Genomic DNA, 23698 nt, shown 5'->3' with positions numbered 1-23698 from the left:
CAAACGGACCGCCAGGTCCAGCTGCCGCGTACCGTAAGCGGTAGACCGTGTGCCGGCCGCCGCGCCGCGCCGCGTCGCGCGTGCACCCCGCGCCCGCGCCCGCGTCGGAGCCGTCGCGCCGGCACCGACGCGCCGCCAGAGCGCCGACGGCCGGCAGCCGACGCGCGTGCCGGCGACGGCCGACCGCTGAGGGTTGTGAGGGCCGAAGGTGAGCTCTCACAGCCGGAGCCGGCGATGAGCCAGAGGAGCGGCGCTGGTCCCGAGGCCGGGTGACGAGCCAGAGTGGACGGAGAACACCAGGGCTTGGCGGGGCCGTGAGTGCTGCAGGTGTGTCTCGCTCTGGATCAGACGCATCGGCGGTGTGGTGACCAGTGCAGACGATTTCCCGAGCCTTGTGATCGACTCACGCGCAAGGGAGGTGAACGAGGCGGCCAGCAATGTGTACCAGTATTGACTGACCTGTCAACGCGCAGCAGACATCGAAGCCATCAGTGACGCGCTGGCGTTATCACGATTTTTGGAGCATCCGCACTACGCTTGCTGGTGTCTAATCCCTGGCATCGATCTTAGTGCAGAGACAGCTTGCCTCTCAAAGTCGGATTCATTTCTGGTAAGTCTCGCATACGTTTAACCTTAGTGGAACTGGCGACAAACCGATCTGATTTTAGATGTGACCATATCTGTTGTCAGAAGTAGGATTCATCTTCATTTGTTTGTGTTTTTTGCTCCTTTTTTTGTTCTTAAATGCATGTCCTGAATACTTCAATGCATCATAATGCAGACCTTGTTAGTAAAGATTCCAACTGGCTTACACCTGAGCTTTACATATGACCTGCACCAGCCTCGAACCATGTGAGGTTACTGACTCGTGAGCAAAGGTCCTGACGGCGAATGTGCTGAAAGCCGGTGCTCCGTAATGCACTCCTGACTTGCGTCCTGCTTGATGACATTCAGTAGATCTGTGGTCATGGGGGTGTGAGGTGCTTATAAAAGTAACGTCTTCAAGTACTGCTCCGTAAAGACGGCGACGGGTCATGCCCTGAAATTGGCGTCAATTTAGCTCACAGAGCAGTGATATCGTTAACCAGTATGACTGGTACGCGGCAGTCGGGGAGGAGAAACGCTCCAAAGTGCTTAAAAGAAAACTTTTCTTTTTAATTAGGTTGCGTTATGCATTGCTAAAGCGCCAAATTTTAACGAATATGGAGGTGGCCATGGACTCTACGAACCCCTTTCCCCCCAAACCGCTACTACGTTTATGGAGCCAGTATTTGTTGGATAATCACTGAAGGGAAATGTGATGACCCAAAAAGCCCGAACCTTCAAAAGGAATTCTGCAAATCTGCCAAAGTGTTTCGATATCGTCGTTTACGCCACGAGTTTAAGCGTGAGGTCATCCAAAGACCAAAAGCTTTTGCAACACCCTAGAATAAGTACAAGCGAAAGTAGATGTGCCTTCGGAAAAAAACGCTGATGCGTTTTGTTGACAATTGGAAGCCTTTCACCAGACTTGAAAAACATGACTAGACTCCATGGGTGGACTTCATGACTGGACCTTTTCTAACCCGGGCTGACAGACCGCTTTAAACAATAAACTTATACAGACCGGTTAAAATCCCATAGATTGCGTTCAGTATTACCCTGCCGTCTCCCAATTTTTGCCCGGCCATTCTTGTATGACATGGGCGACGGTCGTTATTCATCCCTGTCCTGAGGAGCGTAGTGACACCAGCAAAACTAGCGAGTTAAAATGGTGCTGCAGGTTATTTCGGAGCTACCAAACTCTGAGGCATCACCCCCACAGTTATCCTTTCCTTTGGCTCTATTTTGTGTCGCGCCATCCTCCCGTCTTCCTGTGTTTCGCTGAAAGTTAGCTTTGCTTGTAGAATCGCCGCAATGCCAATGGGCTCCCTGTTATTTGATTCGATTTAACCGGATCAAATGCTTAAAACACAAACGATGGTAGATTTCGCATTGCGTGGTCTGAAGTCCTCAGAACCTCGCAAAAGGATCTCGTAAGCTTGAGATCGGTTGAGATCAGTGGTTCTGAGTTTGCACCGATCAATGCGTTAGTTTAAGTTCTCTTTGAAGTGACTGTGAGCTGCGAACACCAAGACCTCCTGGGTAATGTGCCGGCCGGAAAATTATTGCAGATGATTTATACTTGGCCGAACAGGAGCAATTTCATAGGTTATCCAGGACTTTAACCTTCCACAGACTTTTGCTCAGCATCCTTGGTGTGTCGTATATTCTTGTAATCTTATGTAAGAGATTTTGAGGCTTATGTGGATTGAGCGTGAAATGAGCGGAGAAACAGCTGATACCCTTTATGAATAGAACAACGTTCACAGCGTGCGTTGGGTATTGATCAGCGCAGTTGGCGTCTCCAATAGATGGGAAGGGGGTCGGGGGCCCACAGCCTCACTTGAACCCTCTGACACCCTGGCAGTGGTGACTGTCATATCGCGCCAATGGTTCTTTCCCTACATTATCGACTTGAATCCCCGCGAACGCCAGTTGGCATCCTCTCCAAATCAGGTTGAGTTGAGCGAGGTCAGATCGGATGATCTGAAGTTTTCAATTCTGATGACTCCCCTGGTTTAACGATGTTTGTGACGTTTGCAGTGGCTTATCGCAGTGACAAGGTTTTCGCCTATCCTGCTCGTTTCCGTGAAAACTTCCATGAAAATTTATATGATCGTAATATTTCCTAATGAGTGATTGATACCGTCGTTTAACCAGCACCTTCTGGCATCATGAAGGTTGGTTGTCTCCAACGTAAGGATGCATAATTCCTAAAACCATCAGCTTAAAGACTTCTTCGGTTGCATCATGCAAATTCCATGAAGTGCGGACAATAAGGAGACAGCGTGGGAAGCGGTATCACATGAAAGTTGCTTTGTATTTTTATGGGCTCCAATTTCTGCCTTCTTCTTGCACATCACATTCTGAATAACGTCCGGAGATTGACACTTAATCCGCACGCCGCTCTAAGTGTTCTCCAGAGGCAAACAGACCGCTGACCTGGTCCGACGATAACTCAGCACTTGGGGTCCTTAGGTAACCCGACCCCTGGGGAGCAGCTATCTTCTCCCCTGGTGTTGTTATACTACACCTCCGCATCCTTCGATGGGTTGGAAGCTATGCGCGTCGTTTCCTTGACAGCTGATGATAATGCTGTCTTATGAACATATTCATGGTATGGGTGCCGTTCTTTTAATTCAGTTGATATGCAATGGTCATATTGTGTTGGGTGACAGAATGTCATACGCAAGAGGCCTCGTTCGTTTTTGTCTGCCGCTCCGTTTTTACCAAGCCACCGGACGTCAGCAGCAACAATACAGGATTCATTAATCAGATCACCCAAGCCCGCCTGGCTCCTTTGATTGACTTTGGATGTGAATAATTGGCTGCAGGGATGGTACAAAAACTGCCTGTTTTCTCTGTCCCCAACGCAAAAAGGTTTATTTTCAAGGCGAGAGTCAGTGTTGGAAAGTTAATTGTCAAGAATTTATGGCATAGGGAAGGCTGCCCAGCCCAACCGGCAACCGTGACTCTTGCGTCACTTCTTTTGCAACGCTGTGGAGTTTTTCTTTTGGAGGTTCGGACCATTGTCAGAGTGACTTTCAAAGAAATGACCTATTTCCACGCCAAATGTAGAAGTGTGCCTAGTATGGTGTGGGTCGGCGTTGCCTTCATAAGAGCTGCATTACGTGGCCGGACCTTGATGTACGGCTCATTGCCAGCAACGAAAGTGTTTTGCGCAGCTGAACGTTTTTCGTTGGTTGAAGTGAGCGTTTGTCATTTGACTACCTTAACAGGCATGCCATAAGCTGAGCATCAGCATCCGCCATCTTTGTTCACTTCATTTGTAGAACCACTCACCATTTGACGACGCTGAGGTAACCCGCACTGGCTTGCCGCGATTCACACCTGTGCACAACTTAACGCCATCGGCTGTATTCTTCCGCGCCTTGCTCCGAATCATAACAAAATGAAAATCCAGTCGGCCAAGACCATAGGTGGAGAATACTGAACAAGTTGTGGCAAAACTGCCGGCTCTTGCATTTTTCGGTGACGAAATGGCAAAAGGTCACTGACTGATGGAAATCGGCATTGGGCACTGTCATGCCTTCCATGCTGTGATGGTCGTCATTGTACACCCTTACATACACCAGTCCGGAGTACCTACTCCACTAGAAGAAATACAAATAATGGGGGGGGGGGGGGCGTCGGATCCAAAACTGCGTGTGTGAAGAGCAATATCTCGCATGTTTGGAAAGCACGTTGCCCTGCACGTACCCAACAGGCGTCAGCAGGGTGCCGCCTACCTGTCCATTTGTGAGAAAATACTCAATGTTGCCGATTTCCATCATGTTCCTAAAACCGAAAAGTCGCAGGTGTAATTTGTGATGCTGAAATTCGCATTCGGTCATGTTTGGCATTTGCTGACGTTACGCATCTCTGTATACGCCGCTTGTCAAAACCCGCCAGCCCAGGCGAGTAAACAGTTGCAGACATGATGGAGGTACCTGTTATGTTGCCCCTTTGGGCACAGCAGGCCTGTTGTCGTCACAGCAGCGCAGCAGCGACATATTGTCGCGAGTCATACTTTGCCGAGCCATCACCGGCTACCGCGTAGCCATGCACAGCGCCGTGCTCACGCTGCCTGTCAACACAGCCGGTCGCCTGCCGCGCAGCCGTGCACAGCGCCGTGCTCACGCCGCCTGTCAACACAGCCGGTCGCCTGCCGCGCAGCCTTGCACGGCGCCGTGCTCACGCCGCCTGTCAACACAGCCGGTCGCCTGCCACGCAGCCGTGCACAGCGCCGTGTTCACGCCGCCTGTCAACACAGCCAATCGCCTGCCGCGTGCTCATCACGCTGCAGTCGGCTCGACCGCCACCAGCCGGGTGTGCAGCGATCCTTCGTGACACCCGCGGCCTCCTCCGGCCGACCGGGTGCCCGTTTTTGGCCAGCTGGCACGTGCGTTTGTCTCCGCCTCGCTGGTTCTTGCCACGCGGCGCGGACGCGCCATCGCCATGCCTGTCGCGCGCGGTGCCATCGTAAAGCGCCTGCCCGCAACGTCCAGGCCGCAGATGGCGCCGGCAAAAACCGCCGCAGCCCAGCCGCAAAAACGGACGAATTAAGCGACATCATGAATAAGAGGAAAGCTTATAGTGCATGAAAATGTACTTATCGGGCATGATTTGGAATGAGATAGGCGCCGACTGTGCCGGGGTCTGGCGCCGGTTGACTAATGTGAGCTTTGCGTGCGCCAATGAAACGTGAGTGGATGGTGAGGTGGACGGAGTGCCGCGGGGATGGGCGGAGTGCCGCGGAGATGGGCGGAGTGCCGCGGGGATGGGCGCAGTGCCGCAGAGATGGGCGGAGTGCCGCGGAGATGGGCGGAGTGCCGCGGAGATGGGCGGAGTGCCGCGGAGATGGGCGGAGTGCCGCGGAGATGGGCGAAATAATGCTGATTGTGACGCGGCCCGGCTTGATAGCAGCTGCGAGGACGTTTATTTTGGAGCCGCAGCCCAACAACCCGATCTGCGGCGTCGCCGTCGGCTGGCACATGTACGGCGCTATGTTTAGTGCCGCGGGCGGCGCTGACTTGGATCCCTGCCTGACCTTGCGACCAGCTCCAACCGGAAGAGAGGCAGCAGCTGCCCGTCCAGTCTGCCGGTGCTGGTCGGCCGCCGCTGCCAAAGCGTCGACATGGCTTGTGTTCTCATCGACGATGAGCGCTGGTATCAATGGCTTCAAAACAATTGCCTGCCAACGATTCCCGGGCCAGGCTCCATGTTTTCCACGTCTCCAAGATCAAACCACACCAATTATTTTGAATGGCCAGGCGAGCCATTTTCATCTCACATGTGGTTAGGAACGGCTCAACATATGGTGACCAATGAACCAAGTAGGGCTTATATGTGCCGAAAATGTGTGACGTTTAACTGCCTCACGTTGAAATATATATATATATATATATATATATATATATATATATATATATATATATATATATATAGTAGTAAATCCAAATGACCCCAAAAAAGCTACGCACACGGGCGAAAACTGATTGCATGATTTATAAATATTGTGCCGGAAGAGTGGTGCTAAGAACTGAGTGCGAGCGATAGACAGGAAAACCGCGTTCGGAATGTGGGGTTTTCAGGAATCCGTGAATAGAATCTGTGTGGCATCGTAGCCAACATTTCACTGCCACATTAACTAGCACCATCAGCACCACTGCGTTGCTGAACAACAGTTACTTAATCAATAAACAGGCCAGTGTCGTCGAAAGGATGCTGTCGTTGTTGCAAACAATAAATCGGTGATGGATACTACAGTATGCTGTCGGCTCCAAGAACTCCTTACAAGTTTTAATGAACCTTTCAATTATTTGTCACGCAACAGATTCGTCCCAATCATGCATTCGTGCTGTAGTCATTTCCACGAGCTATTTTCTGGAGCCCTGTTTAGACAGCGTTAAACACCAAGTATTGGTATTTTAGATCTCAATCGTTTTCAGGCTTTTGGCTTTTAACCGCCATGTACCCAGAGAACACCTTGAATCCCCGGTACTCTTTGAATCCCCGGTACTCATTGAGTCCCTGGTACTCCTTGAATCCCCGGCACTCCTTGAATCCGCGATACCCCTTGAATCTCCGATGCTCCTTGAATCCCCGGTACTCCCTGAATCCCAATTTCTCCATAAATCCCCGGTACTTCTTGAATCCCCGTTACCCCTGTTTTGCGGTCCCGTCGCTGCGATACTCAAAACAACCAAACAGCTCGCAAATTACGCAAGATTACTCCTCTACGTGGTTAGAGGTCCTGTGAATTGGCATAGATTTGGCAGGCCGTCCAAGCTTTTAGCAGCAATCCGTGATAATGTTTTGCATTTAATAAGTTAGCATTTAGTATTACGGCGATGGTATAGCTGCACAAAACCTGCTAGACCTGGAGCTTTTGGACCTGCTCCCACCCTCTGCCGTTCTGCCCTGAGGATACGCCTTCTCAGGCGGAATGCTGTGCGTTCATGACGAAGAAGAATGTTGAGTAGATTGACCTCTAAGGTAGCAATATTGCGAATGTATGCCATTTATCCGCCCCTGCGTAAGGGTCAATATATTTTGCAGAGCAAACATGGCACACTTGAGCCGAATGACGTGAATATTTTTAAACATTTCAGGGACCATGCTGAATTTTAGATACTACGCCGGAGTAACTCTCTAAAGCCTAATGCAAATTAGGGACATGAAGTAGGCTATTCCACTAGGCCCAGTTCACCACATGAGGTTAAATTTGTGTTGTAAAGCAAAAATCGTAAGTTGGAAAGCCTGGGTCATGTCAGCTGCACTCAATGACACTGCTGATGACGCCTCTGATCACGCTACTAACGACGCTCCTGATGACGCTCCGACGACGCTCCTGTTGACGCTTCTGATGACGCCCCGACGACGCTTCTGATGATGTTCCTGATGACGCTCCTAATGACGCTCCTAATGACGCTCCTGATGACTTTCCCGAGGACGCTCCTGATGACGCTCCCGACGTCCCTGATGGCGCCCTTGATGACGGGACCAAGCCGGTGTGACGTCAGCCAGCAGAAGCTCATCTCGTACGACCTCTCCGACACGAACTCGTGCTTCGTGTTTCGAAAGACCGGTCGGAGCGTGATGCGTCAATCCAGCAACACACACACACACACACACACACACACACACACACACACACACACACACACACACACACACACACACACACACACACACACACACACACACACACACACACACACACACACACACACACACACACACACACACACACACACACACACACACACACACACACACACACACACACACACACACACACACACACACACACACACACACACACACACACACACACACACACACACACACACACACACACACACACACACACCACACACACACACACACACACACACACACACACACACACACACACACACACACACACACACACACACACACACACACACACACACACACACACACACACACACACACACACACACACACACACACACACACACACACACACACACACACACACACACACACACACACACACACACACACACACACACACACACACACACACACACCACAAACACAACACAACACACACACACACACACACACACACAACAACACACACACACCACACACACACCACGCAGCACGCACGCACGCACGCACGCACGCACGCACGCACGCACGCACGCACGCACGCACGCACGCACGCACGCACGCACGCACGCACGCACGCACGCACGCACACGCACGCACGCACGCACGCACGCACGCACGCACGCACGCACGCACGCACGCACGCACACGCACGCACGCACGCACGCACGCACGCACGCACGCACGCACGCACGCACGCACGCACGCACGCACGCACGCACGCACGCACGCACGCACGCACGCACGCACGCACGCACGCACGCACGCACGCACGCACGCACGCACTCTTCCAGCCATTAGCCTTGACCGTGTGGCTCACTTTTATGAGTGCGAACCGCATTGGCGTCTGCCAATTTGCCATTCGCTTGCAAAAGTATTGTCATGCATTTGCGGAAGAGCGCGCTGGGTGGAACTCGTCAGAGTTTTGCAGGGAGGAAAGATGTGCATTCGGCTGATGTTGTCCGGTCGGCAGGGCTTGGGTTCGCGAGGCATATGTAGCAGAATGATCAACTCGCAAGATCATATAGAGTCTCTCGAGAGAGAGTCGAGTTCGCGCCGGTCTAGAAAACTACTAGTTGGACCCACGCGCTAGTACGTAAATTGTATGGCAAGGAGTTTCCTCACCAAGTGGGTTTTGCTTGCAATGCGCATTGCGACACCTCTGAACTTACCTTTCACAGGCAGGTTATTGTGCATCAGCTGATGCTAAACACATCACGAGAGCTGCTAAAAACCCGGTACGCCTATTCGTTACAAGAGCGGACAGAAGAGTATGGCAACGAACACATCAACTGCGTCTTATGCTGGATGGTGCAGATGTTACGTTGCTGCGCAAAACGGGTTGCAATGATCTCAGTAATGATGTGGGTTGACATTTGTCTTGCTTCTTCCACTTAAGCTTACTACAGTTGCATTTCGAGGTAAACCAGGGGCCGTACCTGACAGATGCCGTGATAAGTTCGCTCGTCTGTGCGTTCCGCATGAGGCGCTCGGGGATTAAGCGGGGCTACCTGTCACATGCTGTAGCTCTGTCGTGGACGCAGTGGCCGGTGCGGTTATCCTGAGATAGCTTACATGCCATCGTTGGAAGCCGTTGATTCTAGTCACCAACTACTTCTTCCGTTGCACAGGTTCCAGATACTTGGCTGGGGAACCATCCATTTATCGCATAACTTAATAACTTCTACAAACTCGGAGAGATTTATCGCTCACTGCCGAGAAGGGTAGCAGTGGGTTGCACCCGTGTTCCAGTAAACTAATGTGCTCTTTCTAGTGAAGAATGGCCGGCCGGCCGGGCGCCCCGCGCCACCTCACGCCACGCCGCGCGCTCACTGGCCCACTCCCGTCAGCTGGCCAGCCGACCTGATGCGGTGCTGGCATCAGGTCGGCTGACCAGCTCCGTCTTATGCTGCGTCTGTCCTGCTGGGAGTGAGGCGGCGGGACGTTGTGGGTGGTATAGACGGGCTATTGACGGCTTGCCGCCGTCCCCGGCCTTCGGCCGGACCGTTAGCACTCTGCCCAGGCCGGAGCTGTTAGTTCATTGCTGGTGCCGGGACCGGCGAGACTTAATGGGCGGCTCGATAGCGACCTGCGTCGCGTGAGCGGTCCGCGGCCGACACTGGCCGTGACGTGCCCGAAATACCGCCACCGTTTGGACGCTCAGCAAACGAGCGCCGGTCGGCTGTCGGCCGCGCTTCGCGGCGGACGGTACCAGCGGAAGAATCGGCGGCGGCGCTGGGAATCGGCGGCGTCGCTGGGAATCGGCGGCGTCGATGGGAATCGGCGGTGTCGCTGGGAATCGACGGGGTCGCTGGGAATCAACGGGGTCGCTGGAAATCAGCTGCGTCCGTGTCGGCGTGTCTTGTAGGCCATTTTCCGCCTGACACACCAGAGAAGTTCAACACATTGTGTTTCACATTATAGCTGAGCATGGGACCTGCAGCACAACACAGCACATGGTGCACTGGCGAATTCGTCACTGGCGGTACACAGGGGGCTGCCGTGCGTTGCGCCGCTGTGTGCGCGCTTTCTTCGCTAAGGATAGTCTCCATTGCAGCTGAAGCGAATATGAGACTTGACCAAGTTGCGTGACACATTCGAATATGCTGTTAAGCGTTGTCTGCTGGACTGGAATTGCTCTAGGAGGATAGTAAAGTCGGTGTTCTCTCAATAAGCAGTGCTTAGCAGATGTTTCGGTCCCATCGCCATATTCCTGTAAAACATTTGGTCAAATGTAAAAATAAATTGTTCGGGTTAGACTGCTCGGCGCTTTCTAGAGTGCATCGCTGAGCAGTGGATATCCGTCAGTTTCACAAAGCAGCTTCCTTGGCTCCACCCGCTCCCTCCCTCGGCTCCACTGAACGCTCCTTCCCTCCGCTCTACTGAGCGCTCCCTCCCTCCGCTCCACTGAGCGCTCCCTCAGCTCCAGCCAGCGTCTCATGCCCGGGCCATTCGAAACGGCCTCCCACTGTCATTACACACGTAAACGCCGGCCACCTCGTGAGACTGTGTTGGTCTTAATTGACCGATAACTGTGTGGCCGCCGTGATGGGGACGGCCTAATGCTCGGCCTGCCGCCGCTGTTCGGCCGGGCGCGTGTGCATACGCCGAGCGGTAATGACGGCCGGTCGGCGCCGCTCGCCGCGTGAGGGCAGGCCGCTCCGCCGCCGGCCCCGCCTGCTCGCTGTCGCCCACAGTCGTCCGTCGATTCGTCTTTGTGTGTTGCTGGTCCTAGTGCTGCTCTTGCGGACTCCATGCCTGCCGCTGTCGTATCCATTTCTGACTCCTTGCTCGGATGCTGCTTTAGCTTGTGTTGCTTAGCATTCTCTCCCACACACGGCTCCGCGCGCTCACTGGCCCACTCCCGTTTGTTTTGCGGCGCCCGTCTAGTCATTGTCTTTCTGGCAGCTGAGCTGTGATATCTTGTCAGGCTGCGCTGTTGTAAGGTGACGGCTTTCGTGATTTTCTTTGTCTAGCTTGCTTATTTCAAAGCTGAATTTTTTCCTCTCAATGAACTCTCGACTTAAGTCTGTTTATTAGTCGCTTTATGACCCTTTCGTCGTACGTCTCTGCATAGCTTGTTCAGCAATGTTCAAGCACCTGCCAGCTCAGGCATTCATTTCATAAAAACCAGTGTTGACTATCTGGAGCCATTAACACACTCAGATTTGCCGTGCAGCTGTATTTGTTCCTCGTCAGCACACCAATTAGATTAGTTAGCAGTTATGATCATCTCGCTATTGTGGCTATCATAAGCTTATATCACTACCCGCCGCCGTAAAAACGGTATTTTGGCCGGCAGGCCTGTAGGTCAATCCACCGTTCTCTGGCCTGTGTGCAAGAGCTGATTTATGGTGACGTGTGCAGGTCAGTGGAAGGTGATAGCAGGATTTGCCGGGATCTCCGGTTCGTGTCGAATTTTACTTTCTGAGTGTTGGACGGGCTGTTTGAGTATTTCACTCGCTGTGATCATTTTGCGTCGAATGGCAGGCAGTAAGCAGTGCACTTGTGATACAATTGGAGCTAAAACTCTACATCACACTTTCCTCTGCCTCGGTCCCTCTTGTCATCATAGCCTCCGGGGCTGACCTCCTGTCGGCCGCCCGCTGGCTCGTCCTTGTGGACGAGGAGGTTACGCGGGTTCTCTCTCTTGCTCTTATCCCACGTCATACTCTGGACGAAGGCGTGCGCTAGACTTGGCTGGACAGATTTGGTCTAGTGGACACGACCGTCCAATGGATGCGGCTGCCCGGTGGACACGACCGTCCGGTGGATGCGGCTGCCCGGTGGACACGACCGTCCGGTGGATGCGGCTGCCCAGTGGACACGACCGTCCGGTGGATGCGGCTGCCCAGTGGACACGACCGTCCGGTGGATGCGGCTGCCCGGTGGACACGACCGTCCGGTGGATGCGGCTGCCCAGTGGACACGACCGTCCGGTGGATGCGGCTGCCCGGTGGACACGACCGTCCAGTGGACGCGGCCGCGAGACGCACACAGCCGGCCCGGTTATCGGCCTGGCATCGGTGATTGCGCCTAGCCAGCAGCTAATTGGGATCGCGGTTCGGCGCACCCAGCCCGGCAGAAAGTGGACCCGTTTGTCGGGCGGCCGAATGGAGGCCCCGGCGGCCGGGTGGGTCAACAGGGTCTCCCGGCCCCGAAAGAGACCGACTGGGTTGCGGCGGCGGGGCGGGCGGAGTCGGGCTTTGTCAAAGCCCTCCCGTCCAGGCCCTCCTCGTCCCAGCCCTCCTCGTTCAGGCCGGTCCGCTACAGCCGACGCGACTGGTTTTGCCACCGCTCGGCCGGCCAGCCAGTGATGCGGGCGTTTGTCTGACGTTTGTCGAAGTCGCGTGTCGCCGGAATCGGGGAGGCGTGGGCCGAGTGGGCGTGTTTTTGCTCGTTCAGGTGGGGCGCTCGATCATAAAGGCAGCCTTCACGGCGGTTGTAAATGCCTTCAAAGGGGAGGTGCAAGGTCACACGCGTTGTGGCCGGCCCTATCTTCTGCTCATCCGATGTTTTTCCTAATTTAACGGGTAGCCCACCCTGTTTCAGTCACAGTAAACGTTGTGGTAGACATGGCTTTCTTTGTTGACTGCACTCTTCCAACTGGGATAGCTTGCTTTAGCCGTGTTGAAGTAGCGTGGCATGTAGGGAGCCTCATGAGCTACTTCTCGTGGTGGTCTTCATCACGTGTTGCAAGCATTTCGTTTGTGGTTACGGAGACTGACACTCCAGTTGGGCTCAAGGTTCTACTCGTGTTTGCTCCTCTAATATCCGTGCCATTTCCTTGCACACATTTCCATCATGCTTCCCATTTTCTTTTCACTCTTCGCGTGATGTAAGCGCCCAACGAGCAACGAGCAGTGGATGGATCATTGCACCAATGGGTTCAGCGCTCTGCATTGCCAGTGCCCGGTCCAGAACGTCGCAGCAGGACGTGGCGTTTTTCGGAACGTCCGTCGAGGCTCACCGCCGTCCATGGCTCGGAGGCAGCCTGGCTGACACGGCTCGGCGGCGGAGGCCTCCCGCGCCACGCCCTCCACACCGACGTGCGTTCCAGCCAGTCATGGGTTGGTTTGCCGGCGGCTTGTCGCCGAATGCTGGACGTTCGGCACGCGGCGGCGGGTTTTTGTGGGCGGCGCCGGCCGCGCTGGCCGACCGGCCGCTGACCCAGTTCGGTCGGATGGGAGGGGGCCGGCCCGGGGCGCCGGGGGCCGGCCGCCGCCTCTCTCCGGACGCCACCGCCGCCGCCTCAGTGTTGGTGCGCGCGGCGCGCGGAGCACCTCCTCCGCGGGCGGCGCAACTGGTGGCGGCGCCGCGCGAGTCTGGCGGTGCTCAGTGCCTTCTCTCCCCGCCGTCGGCCAGTGCGCGGGCGGACCAGGCGCACTCGCGAGTCGCTCGCCCGGCGCCGAAATTCAGCGAGGCCGAGGCTGCAGTACTGCGCCCCGTGGTCAGGAGCGCGCCCGGGGCCAAGCCGCTCCTCCTGGCTGCGCTCGGGCCGACAGCCGTCTCCTGGTCAGCGGCCGTGTGCCTCAACGGGCCAGAGCGCTGACCAGCAGCCGGACGGCGCAGCGTCGTCCCCGCCGCCGTACCGCCGGCGGCGCCGCAGGTGCGGCCTGTGCCAGCGGCGCAGATTTATGCAATGATCGGCGCGGGGACACTCTGTTTTGGCAGAAGACGGAGCGCGCGTCCGCCGCGAGCAGCCAGTGGGGCCCGGTGCGGCCGGCGGTTGTGTCTCGGAGCGAGCAGCGCCGCCCCTGCAGCGCTGTTGTGACACCACCGACCGGCCAGTTTGGACGCGATCCAGGCGCGGCCAGCACGCTCCACCGCTCGCCTCTGGCTTACACCGGCCACCGCCTGCTGGCAGTCGGCTGCCGCGGGCGTCCTGTGGCGCGTCCTCCGCCATATATGGCGGCTGGTGACTCTATTCGGAAGGCGCGGTCGTGTGGACGGTACCGCAGTGTGGACGGGGAAAGCTGTCGGCAGTGGCCTTTTGGGGTTTGCTGGAACGACACTTCAGCTGACTACAGTCGTGGAAGAACGTTAGCGACTCTTCGGCTGTGTTGAGGGCGCTGGACAAACGCCTGCAGCCGCGGCGGGCGAGGTGTTCACGCTCAAAAGTTCGGTTCTCCCATCGAACCGGAGAACGAGAAGTGAGTGGTGGCGGGATACGTGACTGCGAGCGCTGTGTGACCGGGTGTGAACAAGCGGCCGATAGGGGCGCGGGTCCGGCCGCTTTCCACGGACAACTCTCTCTCCCTCTCTCTGTAACCGGAGCGCCGGGGACAGGCGGCCGCCATGGCCTCGGACGCCAGCAGCCGCATCGTGTTCTTCATCGACCCGGACGAGGTCGGTCTGGGTCAGGAGGAGGTCACCATCGTCGGCTCGCCGGTCATCCCTCGGATCCGCGTCTCCAGCGTCGGCGACGACCGTCGTCTGTCGGCCGTAAGTAGCGCCGCGGCTGGCGTTGCGCCTGCCTCCCGCACGGCGTGCCGGCGGCTCGGCCCGTTCCAGCCGCTGGGACAGCGCGTTTCCGATGGCGGCCCGGCCGTGGGTGGCGCCGCGTGTCGGCGTCTCGGGACGCGGAGGTGCGCTGGCTGCGCCGTCATCATTTCGCCACCGGCCAGCGCTGCTACTCAGTCAGCCGGCCTGTCCGGGCGCAGCAGGAAATCAATGAGTTTGGCCGACGGCACGTTACATGCCAGCGGCAGATAGGGGCGGAGCGCGGCAAAGCGACCCTCGTCCGGTTGGCCTGCCGTTGCCGCTTCCCACCCTGGGCTGGCATCGCGGCGTTAGATCTACACCAGAGTCGGTCGGTGGGCCTCGATCGCTCACGGGCAAACACGGACTGGTCCTGGTGTGTGAGGTGTGGGATCCACTCAGACTCGGGGCACAGTCACTCATTCAAAGGAAGGCATGGTTTGTTCCACTTTTCTCCACGTTTGGTGAAATTGCGCAAGGTGGTTTGGGCGCTGTGAAATTGAATACCGGGAGGCGGTTGTTAAGCATGCGCATCTGATGGGTGGAACATGGCGCTCCTCCTTCGGTTGACTGTCAATCCAAACCCACTTATGAGAACAGACCATTAATGCAGGGATTCACTCGATGTTCAACTGTCACCACCCAATACGCACAGTCAGATAGTTGGGCCGCCAGAACGAGCACGATTCCACTTCTCAACTAGGACGCCCTGCCTGTTTTCCTTCTTGCTCGCCTCACACTCTTCTTTGTCAGTTTTATACCATTGTTAAGTGTCATGGCGACGAAGGCATAACGTTTTGCAAATAATTGTAAACGTCCTGAGAAGGCGTTATGTTATTGGGTGGGGGAATTATACATAACAAATAATCTCTTCTCATTAAGAACCAGTCTAATTGAATGTGCTGCAAGCATCAATCGAGGGCACAGAGTGTTAAGGGTCTCGGGGGCTACGCAATGCCTGAACGGCCGGTGAGTAAGCAGCATTGCACGTCCTACATATCTCAGAAAGGCCCCACACCCAGCCCGCGTCCCTGTTAGGGCCGCCTGCTGATAGGTGCAATCTGACCCGGCTAGACTTGCCGGTGTGTACACAGAGAGCTCAGGAGCGATCGGTGCGGCGCCGCTATCTGCTGCACTGCACTGACGCCTCCGCAATTTCGCCAGGCTCTGATAGGGAAGGAGGTGCCGCTCACCGTATCACAGCGCAGTGGGCCTAAGCCGCCGCTGTGTGAGTGACACCGTTTAAGCTGCCTGGCTTTCTGAACACGGCGTCTGCCGGGGTCTGGACTACTTGCGACCTCTGAAACAAAGCCACCAGAAGTTGGCAACTCTCCGTCACAGGCGCGAGGGCGTTGGCTCGTCAAACACCTCGTCGCTTTCTCGTGCTGGCGATTTTATTTAGGGTTCCGCCAGGCTACCACCGGCGGTTTTGCTCAAGGCGCTGTCAGGTTACCACTGGCGATTTTATTCAGGGTGGCGCCAGGCTGCCAGCGGCGGTTTTATTCAGGGTGCCGCCAGGCTACCACCGGCGGTTTTGTTCAGAGGGCCGCTGGCGCGTGCAGCCGGTTTGCTCTATTCGGTAGCTGCATCCACCCGCTCAAGGCGGCATTGCACCAACAGCCTTCTAGCGCCGCAGTTCTGTTCAGCTAGTGCGGTGTTAATCTGCATCGACAATGAGATGGCGCATGCTGATAAGGGCTCTGGCTCTGACTTGGTGCCTGGTGCTAATGCTGCAATGAAGACATGAGCTGAAACATGTCAGTCTTATGCTGCACTGCAGATTTGTACTTTTCTGTGGGTTGGAAAGCTGTGCGCATCAGTAAAGAACAAAACAAAAAAATAGCCATGAGGCCATTCACTGGCTTTTCAGGTCTTCGACTCGTTACAATTCCCGCCAGGGTTGGTACGTTACATCACATTATTAAATTAGTATAAGATACGATGCTATGAACTATACTATAAAATACGATTTTACGAAACATGTTATATAATGCATATGAAGTCGAATGACGAATCTAATAAATGTGCTGATTTGGCGCATTAAAATGTACCAAACCTAGAGCATACCTACAAAGATGAATGAAAATAAAGGTGAAGTGCATGTAAGCCGCATATGCGTGCAAAGATCGCCCACATACATACATACATATGGGGTTGTAATCATGTCGTTGTCCCTGTTCCCTGATCACATGGGTGAATTTTAAAATGCGATTTTTACCCGCTAAGCGCAAATGCGGTGTTGCCGCGGTGTTGCCGCTAAACGCCAATGCAAATGTTTCTGTGGCTAGAAAAGAGACGGGACACGCTTAAAAAATAAGGTTTTGAACTAATATGGGGCATAATGACGCCTAGTCTCCTGATTCATTCGATATTTGTGTTTTCGCTGGGAATTCTCCGCAGTATCCGTCTAAATTAATCACGGGCCAGTGAGAGGTGAATAGCATTAAGTGGCACCGTCATTAAAGCAACGATTAAGTAGAATCGAACATTAAGCACGTGGTGCCACGGCGGAAGAAACAACTCAAAGGTGGTGAGGTCTCTGGTGATTGTCGTTTGCTGTAGTTCATGAAAACAGTTTGGGGGGAAAATTTCATTTTTGTTGTGGGAAAAACTATATCCGGAAATATTTTGTCACGCCCAATGCCTTGAGCCTGGTGGTTATTCAAAGCAACTTACAGGTTTCTTGTATCATACTTCATAGTTGCCAAACAGCGCTATGCAAACATTGGTGCGAGACGTTTTTACGTGAATGGTCTTGAAATAACGTAAATCTGAAGCATTTGCTATCTTCCCTCATGATATCATCAGCTTCTTCAAGTGCCTGGTAGCGTGGGGAACGAATGCCTCCTTCTAAAAACCATCTGCCGCGAGTTTCTCCGGTGATCAATAGAAAAATGGCCGGCGCCAGGCATGAGCACTGCCTATCGCTCACCTGGCTTCTGCTGTGTTTGTTATGCGTCTCCGCAGCAGGCTTGTTTTTGTCGGTCGGCTGCTATGGGGGCAGAGCTGCCCCTCAACGCTGAGTCGGTTGGGCAACCCTAATGGCACAAATGGCCCGCGGGCTTGAACTGCGCCCTGCCGTACCGTAAATCAGCGAATCCGGTGATAAAACGACAAAAAGCTTGCGTCATTAAACTCATAGTGCACTCGGTTGCGCTACTGAAAAAGAGAGATGTTCTTCGGGCTGGCGCGGCTCGCTACCCATGTACGATGTTGTAGCGTTGAGTGATTACGTCGGCCTTCGTCGGTGGCGTGGGTGAGGCGAGGTTGTCCGGACTCACACGCACAATCAGAAGGCAAAGCTCTCACGTATCTTGTCCCAGGCCAACCAGTAACCCAGTCTCATGACGCAGCTGGCAGAGCCGCCGGTGCTGGCGTCCGGGCCGAGGGCACGGCTCCTCCGGCTGCTGCTGCCGGCCCGGCCGGCCCCCTCTCACTTCCCCGGCCACGTGACCTTTCCCACAGGTCGGCCGCCCCCCCCCCCCCCCGGCCGTCGGCGTCGCGGTCCGCCGTTGCCGCTGGCCGCTAATGGTGCGCCGCCCCCAATCTTGCTGTGATCGGACCCTCAGCGCCCAAGGCCCCGGCGAGGCGTCGCCGCCGACGGAAGCCTATTCAGCGGCCGTCTCCGGTCGGGCGCCCGCGCGGACGGAGACGGTCGCTGACGACACGGCGCCCCATTCAAATTGCCGATAATTGTTTCGGAACTGCGACCGGCCGGCAGACAATGGCCGCCTCCAGTTGACCCCCGCCCCCGCGTCCTTGATGTGGGTCACTATCTGCGCTCTGATCTACATTCGTGCGATCGGGGGTTCTATTATTACGGGCGCGCGCGCGCGCACGCCACCGTGTTGTGACGTGCGCAGCGATCACGCGCCGGGCGCCAGCCGCTCCAGACATGGCATGGCGCCGCTCCTCATTAGCCACTGTCGTCCGCGGCTGGGCACAACAGGGGAGAAGAGGAGATTGTGTGCTAGCCGGAGATCGTGTGCTTCTTTCCGGCGTTCTACTGCGATGGCCTCTTGGATCCGGTCTTTTAGCTTGCGATGGTGTGCAATAGAGCTGAAACAGTTAGAAGTGCATAGCTATATTGTGTTTAGTAAGGCCATATTTACGCTCCATTAAAACTGGTACGAAATCTCGCATTGTTACGCCATCACCATGGAAGAAGGCAATGAATCATGCTACAGTTGCAATTGATTTGATGCAAGGCATCGTCTGGCATTTGGTTTACCGGTCATGTCCAAGTCACTCACCCGTCCGTTCGCCGCACGCGATTGGTGACACTAGTTCCGAATGTGCCGCGCTCCTTAACCTCTGCATTGTGACGCTTTTGTTGCGATGGCAAGGTCTAGTAGGGCATTCATATGTGGGATGCTTCTTTGGACTACAAATCTGCATAAATGAAGATAGGAAAACAGACATTTGAATGACAGAGAACAACTGCGTACCAAATGGAGACAGCACGACAAAGAAAAAAACGACGGGTTGTAGAAGTCGGACCCCAGTAACGCAACAGAAAAGAAGGGTGTTTTAGACGCTTGGCAGGAATGTCCAACGTGGTTGAAAGATGCCTCCAGCTGTAATGAAAGGGTAAGTGTAAAGTGAGCGGTGGAAAACGAACCCAGTTAAATAGACGTTCACAAACCACGGTGATAACAGAAATGAAAAGGAAGCACGGGAACAAACATAAGCATTGGCGGCGTGAGGGTAAGGATTTACTGTATTTCAGCGTGAGCTAGCGGGCTGGGTAGGGTGATGCGGGGGCTTCGATGCCCATGGTTTAAAGATGGTGCCGCATTCTAATCGCAGCTCCCAAGCTCATTCTGAAGCGTATCGATCTTAAGCGGTTTGAGGTTTGCATCACTTACACGTTGCTGGCACGATGAGCCGTATTTTCCTGATGGAATGGTTCGATTACTTGTTTTCGAAGTGTTTCAGGTGCGCTTTTGGGCTATCGTACGTCGTCGCCTACTACAAAGCTTAGGAAATGTCATTGTCGGGTAGATGCCTCACACCGTGTTTATGAAGGCGTGGTGATATTGCACGTCTGCACGTCCTCCCCTCCCCCCTCCCACCCCCACCCAAAAGAATGTTGGGACAAACCGCTGTTTTAATAAAGTCTCTTCATGCATCAACATATGGAGTTAATGCAAAACTTGCACGGGAAGTGGGAGGAGCACGCCTCCTTTCCCCTGCTCCTATCGTGTGTAGATATTCTTAACGAAAGTCGTGATCACCTAGTTCAACTGTAATCGACTTACTGCCGCCGATCAACAGGGCTTCGTTGGAAGCTGTGTCAGGTCTTATCCTTCCAACCTCCGACCTCCCAGCTGCAGGCCTGCAGATATCCGACCTACTATCCGCGGGCTTGCAGGCTTCCGACCTTCCAGCTGCACGCCTGCTGACCTCTGACCTTCCAGCTGCAGGCCTGCAGACCTCCAACCTTCCAGCTACAGGCCTGCTGACCTCTGACCTTCCAGCTACGGGTCTGCAGCAACAGACGCTGCTGAAGGCCCTTTTGGTCCCGTGTCCCTCCCAAATTACCTTCCCCGCAGCTCTTACACGTAGACAGCTGACACCCGACAATTCGGCGGGGCGGCAGCCGTGCAGTGGCCGGACGGGGACCAGAGTAGGCTGGGCAGTGGCTGGATCGGGCAGGTCGGTGGTCGGTCGGCAGTCGGAGCAGGCCGCTTGGCAGGTGTGGTGGATCGGGCCGGCCCGGTGACAGGCCGTCCCGGCGCGTGACGAAGGAGCTCGCCGCCGAGCTCCGGACGGCCGGCCGGCTGGCGAGGCGGCCGCGCCGCGTCGCGTCGCGCCGCCGGCTGTCATCTCATCGTGCGCCCGGCCGCCTCTCCTGGCATCTGTTTTGGGCTACCATCAACGACGAGTACAAGTCCGAACTTTGTGGAAAGCGACGTGTCAACATGGTGTATGGACTAGTTAGTGTGATTTCAGAACTCATCGCAGGTGGTTCAAGAACTTCAAACGGAAAACTTCATTGGTGATCAGAATACTTCGATTCACATCAAGGTGACCGCTCTCAAGTCTGCTGTGCGGCGCTTGGCTCAGAGCCTTCTGCAGCCACCATCTCAAGTCATATCTGCCACCATCTCAAGTCATATCCAGCCACCATCTCAAGCCATCTCCAGCTACCATCTCAAGCCATATCCAGCCACCATCTCAAGTCATATCCAGCCACCATCTCAAGCCATATCCAGCCCTTCCACGACAACCATGGCCACAGCCTGTTCGCGAAGTCATTTTGGGCGTGGCCGCGCGAGTATGGAGACGTGGGCACGCGTGGGAGTCGGCATCTGCACCGCTCCGTGGCTGTGAACGCACCCGGGCGAACAGGGCTCGCAGGAGCCGGCCCCCGATAACAGGTCAGCACGAGGCCTTGAGGAGCGCCAGCCAATCTCGAAGCGCGTGCTCGACTTTTCGCGGCCAAGACTAGGGTCCATTACAGCTATTGGCCTCCGTGAGTCAACCGCATACGTCATTTATAAATCGCTGTTAGCTCTGAAATGACATCGATACTTTATGGATATCACAAATAGCCCATTTGAAAGCATGGACTCCCTTGAGGATGCACGTGAGATCGATCAGAATCACGCAGCAATCTTATCTTCAGCAAGGCGACATCGCTTCGACTATTGGTTTGGGATTTAGGCTGACCTCGCTTGTGCTCTCTGCTTTTGGCATGTGTGTAACTACTGGGGTGTTGCGGGAAATCACCACTACAATTTTGCAACAAAATGGACGTTGTACAAATACGATATGGTGTGCAGCATGCAAGTGTTTGCATATGCCCGATAAAGGCAGCATCACGTGAAACTCTCCTTCCAGGTCCTGTCGTCTGCACAGCATGTGAGATGTGGCTGCGCCCATGGCTTTTGTGAAATCCTGGGTGTACTTCTGGTGCCAAAAATACGCAGACTGATGTGTACGTTACATGATATACTCTGAATCCAGCGCCAACTGATCAAGCCTTTCCAAACACATGTATACAATGTCAATGGGTGGATCAGGGCCGTTTCGTTGCCGCCGGACGGAGGAGCGGCGAGCTCCGGTCCCGGAGTTGCCGTCAGAGGCCGGCTCTCCGCCGACGGCTCGGCCGAAGGAGCGGAGGAGCGGCGAGCTCCGGTCCCGGCAGTTGCCGTCAGAGGCCGGCTCTCCGCCGACGGCTCGGCCGGAGGAGCGGGGGAGCGGCGAGCTCCGGTCCCGGCAGTTGCCGTCAGAGGCCGGCTCTCCGCCGACGGCTCGGCCGGAGGAGCGGAGGAGCGGCGAGCTCCGGTCCCGGCAGTTACCGTCAGAGGCCGGCTCTCCGCCGACGGCTCAGCCGACGGCCGGCCCTGACGGAGTGCGTGATGAAAACAGACGCCAGCCGGGCCAATTGGCAGACTGAGAGAGGTGACGTGCATCGAGCGTGTCGTGCTGCAGCTGGCGGGCCAGCGCGTGCAGGGCCGGCCGCGAGGGCGGGCGGGCCGGCCGCGAGCGGGGGCGCGGGCGCGGGCGGCGCTGACGCCGTGGTGTGCCGGTATCTGGCCGGTATCGCCCGCCGCGAAAGGACGGTCGATGGGGACGATAATCCCGGCGGGCTTTGCTCTGACCTCATCGGCGCAAGGTCCCCGAGTGGCTCGCGTCAGGCGCGGCTTTGTCCGCCAGCGTTTATCGGTGTTCTGAGAGGAGTCATGCGAATCAGCCCGCGTCCGGGTGTGGCTGCCCTGGTCCGTTCAGCTTGGAGCCTGAGGTCAGTGTCCGGTGCTGGTTCAGGTGCTCATTAGGTGCTGATCTAGGTCTGTGTCAAAGCCTAACCTGAACATCTGTCAGAGTCTGGCCCGGGTCTGCATGAGCTGCTGACCTGGTCCGTGTCAGAAGCCTGGGGCCGTGTCAGACATCTATGTCCGTGCCCAAAACCAGCGCAAGTTCGCGCGCCACCACAAAGCACGGCCGTCGGACTAAGGGGTAGCACTCCCCCCCCCCCCCCCCTCTCCCTGGGATTTGCTGACCCAGCCCTCCTCCGCACCTGCCCGATAACAATGGCTCATGACTGCGATGGAATGGCGGCGCAAAGTCCGGTGCGGCTCCGCTATCGGTGGCGGCGGCGGGGTGCAGTCGTGTGGGTAGCGTCTCAGCGCCGGCCGCCGCCCGCCGCCCGCCACACCTCCACCCGGGACGGGTCCCAGCTCGGCGGCGCGACCCCCGTGGCCTCGCGCTGAGTGGACAGCTTCTGCAGGCGGCCGCCGTGACGCCGCATCGACAGACACAGCGCGCCCGGCGGCTGAAACGGCGCTCGCGGCGTTTGTGGCGCGGAACGGATCGTGTACCGAGCTGTGCGTCGCCGTGCGGCGAGGGGTGTGAGCGCGCTGTCAGGCTGCGCCAGAGGCTGGCCGGGGCAGGCTGCGTGAATGTGGAGGTCGTGACGTTCCGAGGCTCCTGGTGAGCAGGGAGGCGCTCGAGTACTAGTTGTTCTGCGGGAATTGAGGCACACGTTTATTTATTTACGTGTTGGTGGAAGACTGGTGGTGGAAGACATCAGTGAAATGAACGGATACGCCATGGACATACCCAGTGAGTACAACAGCCTGATGAGTCAGGCGTACAGCCTGCCAAGTACCGATCTCATCCCCACTGTCAAGCTAAGAAGCAAGAAAAAGGATGACAAGAGCAAAAAAAGCGCGAACAGGATGTCGTTTAAGGAGCCTGCGTCTAAGAAATCCGGCGGTCTCGGCCACCGCGACAGAGCCGCGAGCTGCTTCGACCTCAGCCTGGACCCGGACCGGGTCGAAGAGGAGTGCGGCGGTTTCAAGCGGCGCTCCACGCTGCGCACGTCCCTGTTCTCGAAGGGCGCCCACCTCGGTCGCCGCTTCATCGAGGCGCACAAGTCCCTGACCTCTCTCGTGGCTGTCTCGGAGGCGGACGCCACCTCCACGGCCCATGGCGAGGGTGCCGCCGCCGTCCGTCCCGGCAG

The 23698-nt window shown here is 55.9% G+C and overlaps 1 protein-coding gene across 1 annotated transcript in view; it reads left to right on the top strand.

Moving 5' to 3' along the window:
- Positions 1-23698, top strand: part of LOC119098059 (pleckstrin homology domain-containing family G member 5) — a gene marked incomplete in the record, with an annotated part of 243696 nt that overhangs the window by 148662 nt on the left and 71336 nt on the right.

The sequence above is a fragment of the Pollicipes pollicipes genome, unplaced genomic scaffold (genome assembly GCF_011947565.3).
Source record: "Pollicipes pollicipes isolate AB1234 unplaced genomic scaffold, Ppol_2.1 Scaffold_4740;HRSCAF=5597_pilon_pilon_pilon, whole genome shotgun sequence".
Classification (NCBI taxonomy): Eukaryota; Metazoa; Arthropoda; class Thecostraca; order Pollicipedomorpha; family Pollicipedidae; genus Pollicipes; species Pollicipes pollicipes.
The sequence above is the reverse complement of the archived record's forward strand: the minus strand, read 5'-3'. Positions and strand labels throughout refer to the sequence as shown.